General features: G+C 42.3%; 8 non-coding genes across 8 annotated transcripts; 4 read left to right on the top strand and 4 right to left on the bottom strand.

Annotated features, from left to right (window-relative positions):
* Window positions 1-1,813: 1,813 nt before the first annotated feature.
* Window positions 1,814-1,886, top strand: trnam-cau (transfer RNA methionine (anticodon CAU)). The gene has a single exon. It is a non-coding gene; the product is annotated as a tRNA-Met (tRNA).
* A 440-nt stretch (window positions 1,887-2,326) lies between these two features.
* trnak-cuu (transfer RNA lysine (anticodon CUU)) lies at window positions 2,327-2,399 on the top strand. The gene has a single exon. It is a non-coding gene; the product is annotated as a tRNA-Lys (tRNA).
* Window positions 2,400-2,591: 192 nt separating this feature from the next.
* trnag-gcc (transfer RNA glycine (anticodon GCC)) lies at window positions 2,592-2,662 on the top strand. Its single transcript has one exon. It is a non-coding gene; the product is annotated as a tRNA-Gly (tRNA).
* A 443-nt stretch (window positions 2,663-3,105) lies between these two features.
* On the bottom strand, window positions 3,106-3,177 carry trnad-guc (transfer RNA aspartic acid (anticodon GUC)). The gene has a single exon. It is a non-coding gene; the product is annotated as a tRNA-Asp (tRNA).
* A 3,245-nt stretch (window positions 3,178-6,422) lies between these two features.
* Window positions 6,423-6,493, top strand: trnag-gcc (transfer RNA glycine (anticodon GCC)). The gene has a single exon. It is a non-coding gene; the product is annotated as a tRNA-Gly (tRNA).
* Window positions 6,494-6,914: 421 nt separating this feature from the next.
* Window positions 6,915-6,986, bottom strand: trnad-guc (transfer RNA aspartic acid (anticodon GUC)). The gene has a single exon. It is a non-coding gene; the product is annotated as a tRNA-Asp (tRNA).
* Window positions 6,987-10,097: 3,111 nt separating this feature from the next.
* Window positions 10,098-10,170, bottom strand: trnam-cau (transfer RNA methionine (anticodon CAU)). The gene has a single exon. It is a non-coding gene; the product is annotated as a tRNA-Met (tRNA).
* A 943-nt stretch (window positions 10,171-11,113) lies between these two features.
* Window positions 11,114-11,184, bottom strand: trnag-gcc (transfer RNA glycine (anticodon GCC)). The gene has a single exon. It is a non-coding gene; the product is annotated as a tRNA-Gly (tRNA).
* Between the last annotated feature and the right edge of the window lie 562 nt (window positions 11,185-11,746).

The following is an 11,746-nucleotide window of genomic DNA, read 5'->3' as shown; positions in this document are numbered from 1 at the left end:
TGGATGTGGAAAAAATAAGTTCATAAATGAAGATAATATTTACATGTATGTTGCTGTGTAAAAATGACCTCCTGGGTGGTGAGACTGCTGACATCAGATGTGTAAGTGGGACAGTAAATGTATACTGACAGTCAGAGTTGATAAGCATCAAAGGTTCCTAGGAGATGCCATAGGAAATGGAAAAGTGGGGTAGTGATACAAAAACTGCAATTTCTTAAAATTAATGAAACATTTTTTAAAAACGCAAATGGCCTCATGTCACGAACATGTTTTATGAGGAATACCTGGAATATGAAAATATAAAAACTTTTAATTTCAAAGATTTTGAGAAATAACAACCCATGGGGTCATTTTTGACCCCACATATGCATCTAAGGGTTAAAGAAACTTGAAGGGTTTCTTAGCGTATCAAATATTGTAACTTTCCACCTTGTTGTGAACTTTTGTTTTTTTTAACGTCACATGATGTGGGCTCATGTTCAGTCTTTCTCTATTGGCTGCTGCTTAATTGAAGGCGCCTCCATGTCCAGAGGTGAGTTCTGGGACGCCGACAGAGGAGCTGCATGCCCACACCAAAGCTATCAACGCGTGTTTTATACTGCAACAAAGTTTATTATCAAGTTTGCTAAAGTGAGTCGAGATTCTTTGGATTCTATGCAGTTTTCGGCGAAGGAACAGGACGACGTAGAAGACGTTTTCCTTGCTGACATTGGGACTTGCTTAGCGCAGGAGAGATGGAGGAAACGCAGTAAAATGCGTTAAAACCAGTGAGTTCATGGAGGTGAGTAACTGTTAACCGTGTACTAAAAGGGTTATTAACCATAAGGCCTTTTTTTCGTGTAAAAAAGTTGCTTGGAAGCTAGCGAACGTTTTGCACGTGTTCGCTAATTTAAGCTAGGTTGAAGGTCATGTTACACGCAGTTAACATTAGCTTAAATGCTAAATTGTTGCGTTAGCTTGTTAGCTTGTTATTACGTATTTATTAGCAGCAAACGGGAGTTTTTCTTCTGTTTCTAATTGCGGATATGCAACGTTTCTTCATACTTAAATGTCCCGCACGGTTCGTACGTTTTTTTTTAAAGAGACTGTACTTTTAATGTTATACTTTGTAGCAATTTTGGAAAGTTCAGATGCGCTTGCGTGGTTGACTAGGGGCCGTACAGCTAATAGGCTGCTAGCATATAAGCCACTGAAACAAATTGCGTATTGCAGGCCGAAGCGTCAACCTCCTCAGTGTGTGGTACTTTCTATTATTACCGTGGTTGTTTTCTTATTGGTCTTACTGGCAGAGAGTTTACTGGTTTTTAAAGCAATTTAACAAAATGATCGTTGCTTTTATAAGATTGAGCGGATTTGAATTATACCTCATGAATTCGCAGTAATATATGAATGTGATTTGAAGTTAGGTGACTCCGATAAAAGTAGATAGTATGTCGTGTTTATGCACAGTTTGATAGCAGCGAGTGCAGCAGACGGTTACTTCATGTCAGAGTCCAGCAGCAGCAGCAGCAGAATGAGAAGCGCTTTGCCTCCATCTGGCGGACACTGAGAGGAACTACAACCATTTTATTGTATTCGGCTATTGTAGCCATTAGCCGTTGTTGTAGCATGTGGCTGGATAAACGCTGCTTATTGTGTTGTATACTCAATATGAGGGCAGTTTTGAGCCATAAGTCGATGTTAGGACCATGCCAAGTCGGATCTGTTTTAGGATTTCAGTTAATATGACCAGATATTTATAATCTATTTCACAATTGTAGATCACCATACTTGGTGCCGCTTTTTAAAGACTTCCGGTTTCTTGTGATTTCAGGCCTCGTTGGCGCAGTAGGCAGCGCGTCAGTCTCATAATCTGAAGGTCGTGAGTTCGAGCCTCACACGGGGCATGTGTTTTGCCTCATAACTGACTGAACATTTTATAATGACTTGGTTGAGCAATATTTATTTTTTTTATATTGGTATAAGTGCTATAAAAATACTGTGCCTCCCTTGCCAAAGAGATACATATGTGATTGTGGGCTCTTACACGTGAATGGCTGATATCATACAGCTGTATAGTACTGTGAGTAGCAAGCTGATTCAGTTATGTAGTTTTGCAGGTAGATACCAAGTTATGGTTGGAGGATTATAAGATGATGAATTGAAAATTGATACACTTCCTATTCTCAATCACTGCATCATTACATCTCATGTAAAGACCAAGCGAAGTTGCATGCTTGCTAATGCAGACAACACATCGCCTAAGCCTACTAATACTTCAACGTTGTAATGCTCAGACTGGTTAAGGTGACATTATAAAAATGTACCATTTTACTTAGTGTAGCAAGCCCGGCTAGCTCAGTCGGTAGAGCATGAGACTCTTAATCTCAGGGTCGTGGGTTCGAGCCCCACGTTGGGCGCACAACTTTATTTTTCTTTGATCATATATATACGAAAGTTTAAAGCCAGTATAGATTTGACCCTGCTGTAGCAGGAAAACATTTTTGTGACAATTTGACTACATTGTGAGAGAAATAAATCTTTCGTTCTGTATGCACTGCCTGTTCACGTGATCCTACAAGAATGTGCACAGTGTAAAGTCATGTATGTGAGCATTGGTGGTTCAGTGGTAGAATTCTCGCCTGCCACGCGGGAGGCCCGGGTTCGATTCCCGGCCAATGCAACACACTTTTCCACTTTTTTTGCCTTTTGTATGTTAAAGGAATGTATTTTTGTGTAACACTTGCAGCATATTGTAAGTTGTTGGACTTGGAGTTGGGGTTAATTTGCATTAAATTAAAACACTACTTTTATCCATCTACAGATCGTAGGGCTGTGAGTTCGAACCTTACATGAGGCATGTGATTAAAAAGCTGTATAGTTTTTTTTTGAAATTATGTCAGATCAGTATACACACAAACAAATCAGGAAGAGGTTGTGCTTTGTTAAGTTTTCACGTAATTAGTAGATACTCTAACAATATAAGATCCTTTTAATCTCCAAGTACAAGCAAATATAAAGGATAGTTATTGTATTCCAGATCAAGGAAAAAGTACTTCAAAAACCTGTCAATTTTAGTCATTTCTGCCTAAAGGAGAAATGGTAAGGGGGGAAAAGGTATGTTCACTCCCCGTCGGGGAATCGAACCCCGGTCTCCCGCGTGACAGGCGGGGATACTCACCACTATACTAACGAGGAGACGTTCATGTCTTTTCTCTCATCCTTTATCAATGGTAATTACCACTACGACAATCGTCACCCTTTGAGTTCGTATTAAAACAGCTTGGATGACAACAGAAATCAATCAGTCAAATTTTATTTGTATAGATTTGTACATTATCTCAAGACTCTTTACAAAAAGAGCAGGTCTAGAACATACTCTATTTTTTATGTTATTTAGAAAGAGACCCAACATGAATCCACCATAAGTAGCACTTAGCAACATTCGGCACATTGGGAAGGAAAAGCTTCCCTTTAACAGGCAGAAACCTCGAGCAGATCCAGACTCATGTTGAACAGCCATCGACTGGATGGACCGAAAAGTGGGATAGAAATCTACAGAAATCTTAAAAAGACTGAATAGATGTTTGCCATGCAAAGGTCTCTGGTAGTAGTCTTGGTAGATTTCCAATTATTTTTTACTTTCTTAATCCATTTCAATGTTTATTTAATTTCAGACCTATGAGAAAATCCTTTTCCAGGAGGCAGGACACCGGAGACTCTGGGGCCCATGTATCATGCAGAACCCTTACAGGTAAGTGCATTGCCTTCCTTATGTCAGTTACTGGCAGTTCTGTTTTTTTCACTTGGTTTTCTGGGGAGAGGGCCTTTTCTACTGAGCCAAGGTAAAAACGCTAGAAAAAACAAATTAGCATCTACTTTATTTTTTTATTCATGCATTAGATCTTGCATTATATCCAAAACCGATACCTGGATATGAGTACAAAATCTGTTGGCAAGTGACTCAAATTTGGCATCAGTAGCATTCTGGTATCTGTTGTCTGAGAAGAATGGTCAATTACCATTTTAATAGGCTTTAGATGTTTACAGGAAAACCTTTTGTGTTGAGAGCCAATCTCAGGCATGTAGTTATCGTGATTCGATCACAAGTGGACAGCTCTACACTTGGCTTGTCAATGCGTCTCCAAATGCGTCTCTGGTGAACACTTGTGATCGGATCACACTTGCCTGCTTCATATGCAAATAATCACCCGTACATCATTTCGGTTTGAATTTCTCGAATTCCCCCCCTGGGGATCAATAAAGGATTATCTTATCTTAAAAGAAAATGCGTCGTCGTTTTCACCTGGCAGGCAGCATTGTTCTCCCTACTCTTAGCAGTGACCCCCCAGGTGAAAAGACCAGAAGAAGAAGATTGCTCCGCCCAGCCGGAAAACAACAGAGGAAGAGGTTCGCGCCGGTTAAATCAAGAGTACGGCTGTTTGTCTTCGTTCTCATGTTTCAATTAAACAAAAATGTTTGAAGCCATCGGCCTTCTTCTGTATCGGCTTTTTGTAATGTTGAGACATTGTGGACAAAGCCAGGAAATAAGATTTCGGAGACATCTGGAATTAAAAAAAATTGAAACAGAAGGAAAGCTGTGGCTTTTTTTGACTGCTGTGATTGCCACGAGTCCTGAAAGAAAAGTATGGATGCATGCAAGAAGCAAAGACTGGGAAACTACGACCACTTCTACACAAAAGAAGTACACATTTGTGCTCAGCCATACAACTTCAAAAGAGGATTGCGCTGGCAATTTGGTACCTCACATCCGGTACAGATTTCAAAACATTGTCCGAGTTGTTCGGCATTGGAAGATCAACAGTGTCCAACTTTGTCTGGGAAGTTTGTTGTGCAATACGCAAACTTCAGCGAAAAGACTGCAGGGGATTGTGGATGGCTTTGATAAGAGATGGGGGTTCCCACAATGTGCGGGAAAAGATGGCTTCCATATCCCAATTACTGCCCCCTCCAACAATGCAAAGGATTATTTCAATCTGAAAGGAAGCTGGTCCATCATCTTACAAGCTGTTGTGGACCACTTCTCGGTGAGTGACTTCAATACAAACCCACAGTTAATGTGAAAGTTTTATGAATCAGACAGTTTACGAACTCTTTTCCAGTTTCAGATTTTTAGTCTGTACATCTGGCTCATGGTTTTGATTAAACGAACTGGGCTTCAACTTGCCAAAGATTTGGCCACGAGATCTCATAGCGCGAAGAACAAAGCCACATGAGAGTTATAGGGAACGGCATACTGTACAACAAGATGCTGAAAATACACTCAAGGCCAACGCCAACAGAGAGTAACAATAACATCACTGCAAATCCAACGTACATATTCATGGACGCACATGCGATAAAAAGAGTCCGTCTGCGATCACTGATGTCTCCGCAGAAGGTGCAGTAAACAAGTCCGGGCATGTCTCCCTCACGGCCGTGTTTCAAGGGGATGTGCTGAGTCGTGCTGCGTTCAGGAGCGCTCAGAAACGTAAGTGATCAGACACGTTTTTACATATTCTTAAAGATCGATCTCAGGATTTATAAATTGATATTGGGTCATTCAAATGAGAATAAATACAAAAAATATAAACCCAGCCCTAGTGCCAGCAGAATTGAGGGAACCGGACATTCCAGTGCCTCACGAGAGAACAACAGAGCCATAGATAGTGAGACAGGCGCTGACTACATTTTTTGCTGAGGATTAAGGCCTGTAATTTTCAGGGGCTGAGTACTGGGTACATACTGTCACGCTGTCTCACCGCCAGGGGAAATGAGACAGCGTTTCTCTTTCGTTCTCCATACACGTGAATCCATTGTTGCTATTCTATCGCCAGTTGCTGTCGTTGTTACTGCTGGTTGTTATGGTTTCGGTGCGAAATTGTGGCGTGTTTCCGCTTTCTGATTGGTACTAGCAGACTACTGTTGATGACGTTAGTTGGAAGGTGGTGCTTAATGTGGCCCAGGGCACGCGTGCGTTCACACCTGTAGTTAAGGCTGTCCACTTGTGATTCGCTCAAGAAACCACATGTTAATACCAGGTCTGTTAAGGGCCCCAGACCCACTGGCCATCATCGGACGACCATTTATCTCTTATAAATCTCTAGGAACAGAAATTTGCATTTAAGTGCAAAATAGCAATCCGGTCCTAGATGTCATCCACTTCCAACTCCATTCTTGTGCCTCAAGTTGCTATTCTGACTCTAGAGAATAACTTAATGCACGTTGTATACTTTCTATAGTACACTGATTATCTATCGAATTCTTTTATATACAAAGGCCCAAAGACTGTATACATTTGAGGCTACTACAGCAGAAGAACGTTTTTGTGACAATTTGACTACATTTTTAAAAGGCTGCTGCATTGCAATCTTTTGTTCTTCATGCGCTGCCTGTTCACGTGATCCTACAAGACTGTGCACAGGGGAAACTTCCTCATGTGAGCATTGGTGGTTCAGTGGTAGAATTCTCGCCTGCCACGCGGGAGGCCCGGGTTCGATTCCCGGCCAATGCAACACACTTTTCCACTTTTTGTTTTTATGTATGTTGGAAGAATGGTATTTTGTACTGGTGTTGTAACTTGTTGGAGTTGGGGTTAATTTGCATTAAATTAAAACACTACTCTTATCCATATGCTAATCGTATGGCTGTGAAAACTGTATCGGTTTATCTGAAATTATGTCAGATCAGTATCACACAAACTATTTTTAATGGTACATAAATGCTCAGGAAGAGGTTGTGTTTCGGTTTTTTACTTAATTAGTAGATACTAACAATATAAGATCCTTTTAATCTCCACATAGAGTACAGGCAAATATAAAAGATAATTATTGTATTCCAGATCAAGGGAAAAGTGCTACAAAAGCTGTCAAGTTGAGCTGTTTCTGCCTTCAACCATGAAGGAGAAATGGTAAGGGGGGAAAAAGGTACGTATACTCCCCGTCGGGGAATCGAACCCCGGTCTCCCGCGTGACAGGCGGGGATACTCACCACTATACTAACGAGGAGATGTTGGTGCATTCCTTTTTATTCTTTGTTAATGGTAATCGCCAGGATGGGGGTTGGGTGGGTGGTGATGTTGTGCATGTGTGATGGGTGGGTTTTCACTGTCTACGTTGATATATTTCTCTTTCTGACAGCACAGTAGGATATTATTACCATGCAAAAGTCTTTTGTAGTAGCTTTTGTAGGTTTCCCATTATTTTTTACTTCAATTATCATTTCGGACCCATGACAAAATCCTTCTCCTCGGCAGGAGATCTAAGACTCATTCTGGAGCCCATGTATACTGGGGAAACCTAGCAGGTAAGTGCATTGCCTTCCTTATGTCAGTTAATGGCAGTCCTTTTTTTTTTTACTGAGCCAATATAAAAACGCTAGAGATAACAAATTAGCATGTATATAATACTATAATGCTGGCTAAATTTTTAGCAAATATTTTTAAAACAATATCAACTAGAAGGTTTTATGTTGTGAATTTTTTTGAAATTGGAAATTTTTCTTGTACCTCAAGTTGCTATTCTGACTCTAAAGAATAACAAATGCACAGAAACGGGGGTTTTAGCCCAGGTTTCCTTTATTGCCTGATTTAATAACCTATGGCTACAATGAAAGCCCAGAAAAATGGTCTGTCGATCCCAGAGGTGGCGAGGCAGTAGCCAATGGGTTCCGAGATTGGCACTCACATAAAACTTTACAAAATCCAAAAATTAAAGATGTGTTAGGAGAGGTGAATAAACCACTGTTCTCTCTACCTTTTGAGAAGGGCCCGAGAGGGAGCAAAAACGTGCATAATGAATGGCTCAGGTAAGTGGACCCTCAACATCATCACTGGAGGTAAAGAAGGTCATCTTACTGACGCAACCTCATGCAAAGGATACAAGATTCTGGTTACTCAGTGGTACAACATCCAGTAGGGGAGGCCTGGGTTCGATGAACGACTAAAGCAATACAGAGAGTTGCAATACAAGAGTTGATAGAAATCGGGCAACTGAGCACGAGATATGTGATTTCACTTATCACAATGTGGGCTCACCACCTGCAAGGATAGGCATGGGGGTCAAGTGCAATGCAAGCTTGGTGATAGGCAAAGGTGGGGACCTAGGCGTGCTGATCCTTGGCAGCATGGACTGGCCCCAGGGATGTGAACCTCTCTGGCAGAGAAGGAACCAGAGCTGGTGTGGAAGGTGGAGTGCTATCAACTAGATATAGTGGGGCTCACATCCATGCACAGCACTGGTTCTGGAACCAATCTCATGGAGATCTTCTTTTCCGGAGTTGCCCAGGCTGAGAGCAGCAGGTGGGTCTGGGGATTCTCACAAAGCCCTGGCTGAGCGCCGCTGTGTTGGAGTTTTCGCTGTGGAACAAGAGGGTTGCCTCCCTGCGACTGCAAATTGCGGTTGCGGAGAGGAAGGCTCTTACTGTTGTCTGTGCTTATGCACTGAATAGTAGTTAAGAGTACCCAGCCTTCTTGGAGTCTCTGTGCGGAGTCCTACAAAGGGTTCTGCCTGGGGACTCTATAGTTCTACTGGGAGACTTCAATGCCCACATGGGCAACACCTGGAGGGAGGTGATTTTGTTAGGAATGGCCTGCCCGATCTGAACCCGAGTGGTGCTTTGTTATTGGACTTCTGTGCCAGTCATGGATTGTCCTTTACCAACACCATGTCTGAACATTGGTTGACCCATAAGTGGACTTGGTACCAGAGCACCCGAGGCCAAAGACGGCTGATCGACTTTGTTGTCATATCAGAGTTGAAGACGTATGCCTTGGAAACTTGGGTAAAGAGAGGTGTAGAGCTGCCAACTGATCACCACCTGGTGGTGAGTTGGATCCGGTGGCAAGGGAGGCCGGACAGACCTGGTAAACCTAAACGTGTAGTGAGGGTGAACTGGGGATGTCTGGTGGGGGCCCCTGTCCGCTAGGTCTTCAACTCCCACCTCCGGAAAAATGTCTTGTGCATGCAGGGACAGGTCTGGGATATGGATCCAAACGGGTCATATTCAAGGCCTCCATTGGGGAAACAGCTGCCACAATGAGAGGCAGCGACTGCCTTCAGATAGGAAGAGAGGTACTTCCCCAAGCGAAGGAGTTCAAGTATCTCGGAGTCTTGTTCATAAGTGAGGGTAAAATTGATCCTGAAATTGGCAGACAGGTTGGTACAGTGTCAGCAGTATTGCGGGCATTTTACCAGACCGTTGTGGTGAAGCAGGAGCTGACCCGTAAGGCGAAGCTCTAAACTTGCCAGTTGATCTACGTTCTCACCCTCACCTATGGTCATGACCTTTGGGTAGTAACCTACAGAATAAAATCCTGGATACAAGTGGCCGAAATGAGTTTCCTCTGCAGGGTGGCTGGGCTCAGCCTTAGACATAGGGAAAGGAGCTCAATCATCTGGAGGGAGGTTGGAGTAGAGCCGTTACTCCTTCGCATCAAAAGGAGCCAGCTGAGGTGGTTTGGAAATCTGATTATGATGCCTCCTGGGTGCCTCCCTGTGGAGGTTTTCCGGGCACGTCCAACTGGGAGGAGACCCGAGGGTTGACCCAGAGCCTGCTGGAGGGATCATATGTCCCACCTGACCTAGGAATGCTTTGGGATCCCTATTGAGGAGCAGGAAAATTTCGCTAGGGAGAGGGATGTCTAGGTGAACTTGCATAGCCTGCTGCCTTCAATAATGTAATACAACTCATGGGAGAACTTTGCTGTTTGGATCATTTACCTCAGACCTGCTAAAGTCACAACACAAGACAGGAACACCTCGCCAATACAGTTTATGTTTGTTATTTGTCTGCTGAGTACAACAATCAAATGACACAGAAAAAAACATTAATTTTAACTCTATGTACTTTAGTTGAGCTGCACATAACAGAACGACTTAACAATGAAAAGGATGTTTAGCATGTCTAAGGGGCAATCAGTACCAATGGATATAAAGACCTTTAGACAGAATAGAAATGTTCTACCGGAACTCCCTGACATGGCTGAACTGTCCAGCAACTGAACAGAGTTTACATCGCAAGGAATAAAGACAAACAAACTATTCAACACTGTAACATATCTGCTGAAACAACCTAAAGACCTGTTGTTCTAGGTATATCCATACATATTCCAAAATTCATGCCCCGTGTGAGGCTCGAACTCACGACCTTCAGATTATGAGACTGACGCGCTGCCTACTGCGCCAACGAGGCCTGGAAAATGAATGTATATTGATTCTTGAAAGACATGGATGCTTTTCCTGTTTGTTTCACTATTTTGCAGTGGCTGTCTGTTCTACATGTGGGCTGGAAAATAAATTTTGTTTCAACACAACCCTGGTTCTGCTTAGAGGAGACAAACTAAGTGGCTCGGAACAAGACACAAAACATTACTCAAGCCAAACAGCGACAAGTATGGAATGGACTACACATTTTTTAGCCACAAGGAATGGAGCTACGGCGACGGCAAAAAGACAAAGACCTTTGACTGAGTGGTGGGAAAGGACACAGATTCTGAAAGATCTTCAGGAAGAAACAAAAGCAACTGCTTCTTACATGCAACTACTTTGAAGTGAAGGGAAAATGGTCAAATATCCCATCTGGATACAATATGTGTGTGTGTGCGTGCGTGCGCGTGTGTGAACAATCCACGTTTCACGTGTGTTGGCGTCGTTTTGATAGTGGAAAATTTGACAACTGCATGAGTGGTTCAGTGGTAGAATTCTCGCCTGCCACGCGGGAGGCCCTGGTTTGATTCCCAGCCAATGCAAATTAATGTTTTAGGAACACTGAAAATTCAATATTTTTGCCATCTTTTCAATAATCAAGATCTTGAGGTGTATTTCAGGGTTGTCGTGATAGCACAGGGGACAGTAAATGAGTCTAATAATCTTAAAGTTCTGAGTTAGATTCTCTCATGGGTATGTGGTTATTTACATGTGTAATTGTGATACCATTATTGTTGTTTATATTTATTTTTATCATTTCATGTTGTCGTCCTGTTATTTCCAATATAATTGCCAACTTGTAGTGAATAGCTGTTAAGCTATTCCAGCTAACATTGCTTTTGCAGCGGCAGAGCCTCCCAGTGAAAAGTAACCCCTTTGTATAAACTTTATTTTTAGGTCTACAGGACAACATTCCTAAAATAACTTGTTGCATTGGCCGGGAATCGAACCCGGGCCTCCCGCGTGGCAGGCGAGAATTCTACCACTGAACCACCAATGCATGTACAACCAAGTCGTTTTCCACTATTGGACTGACGGCAACAAACATTTGAAAAGCGAGTAAACGCATTTTTTCCCAGTGGGGTTTTGGAACATTTTCTCTCTGTTTTCAAACAATGAAGTTCTGTTACCTCTGAAAAGCAGCTGCTTTTCTTTCCTTTGTGAGATCTTGCAGGCTGTGTGGCCCTATACAGACAGACTGAAGAGCAGGCATGCAGTTTCACCTATCAGTCAAAAGTCTTCATGAGCCTGCAGTGGTATGGGTCATTCAAACATGGATGTATAATGAAAGCTGGACATGGTTTTGCAAATTAGCCTTGCTGCTAAAATGTGTCAGGGGCAATCCTCAGTATTGCAGTTCTGGAATCCTGTTAAAAGAAGAAACTCATTTATTTCCTTCTCATGGTATCTGAGAAATGGTATCTCACAAAGTTTGGCAAAGAACCAACAGAAACTGTCAGAATGAGAAGGTGAAAAGTGAAAGTTGTGAGTTTGAGCCTCACATGTATACACTGAACAAAAATATAAATGCAACACTTTTGTTTTTGCTCCCATTTTTCATG

The sequence above is a fragment of the Semicossyphus pulcher genome, unplaced genomic scaffold (assembly GCF_022749685.1).
Source record: "Semicossyphus pulcher isolate SPU_LCO1_2020_fin unplaced genomic scaffold, fSemPul1.0.p SCAF_24, whole genome shotgun sequence".
Lineage (NCBI taxonomy): Eukaryota > Metazoa > Chordata > Actinopteri > Labriformes > Labridae > Semicossyphus > Semicossyphus pulcher.
This window is presented reverse-complemented; position numbering and strand designations above follow the sequence as displayed.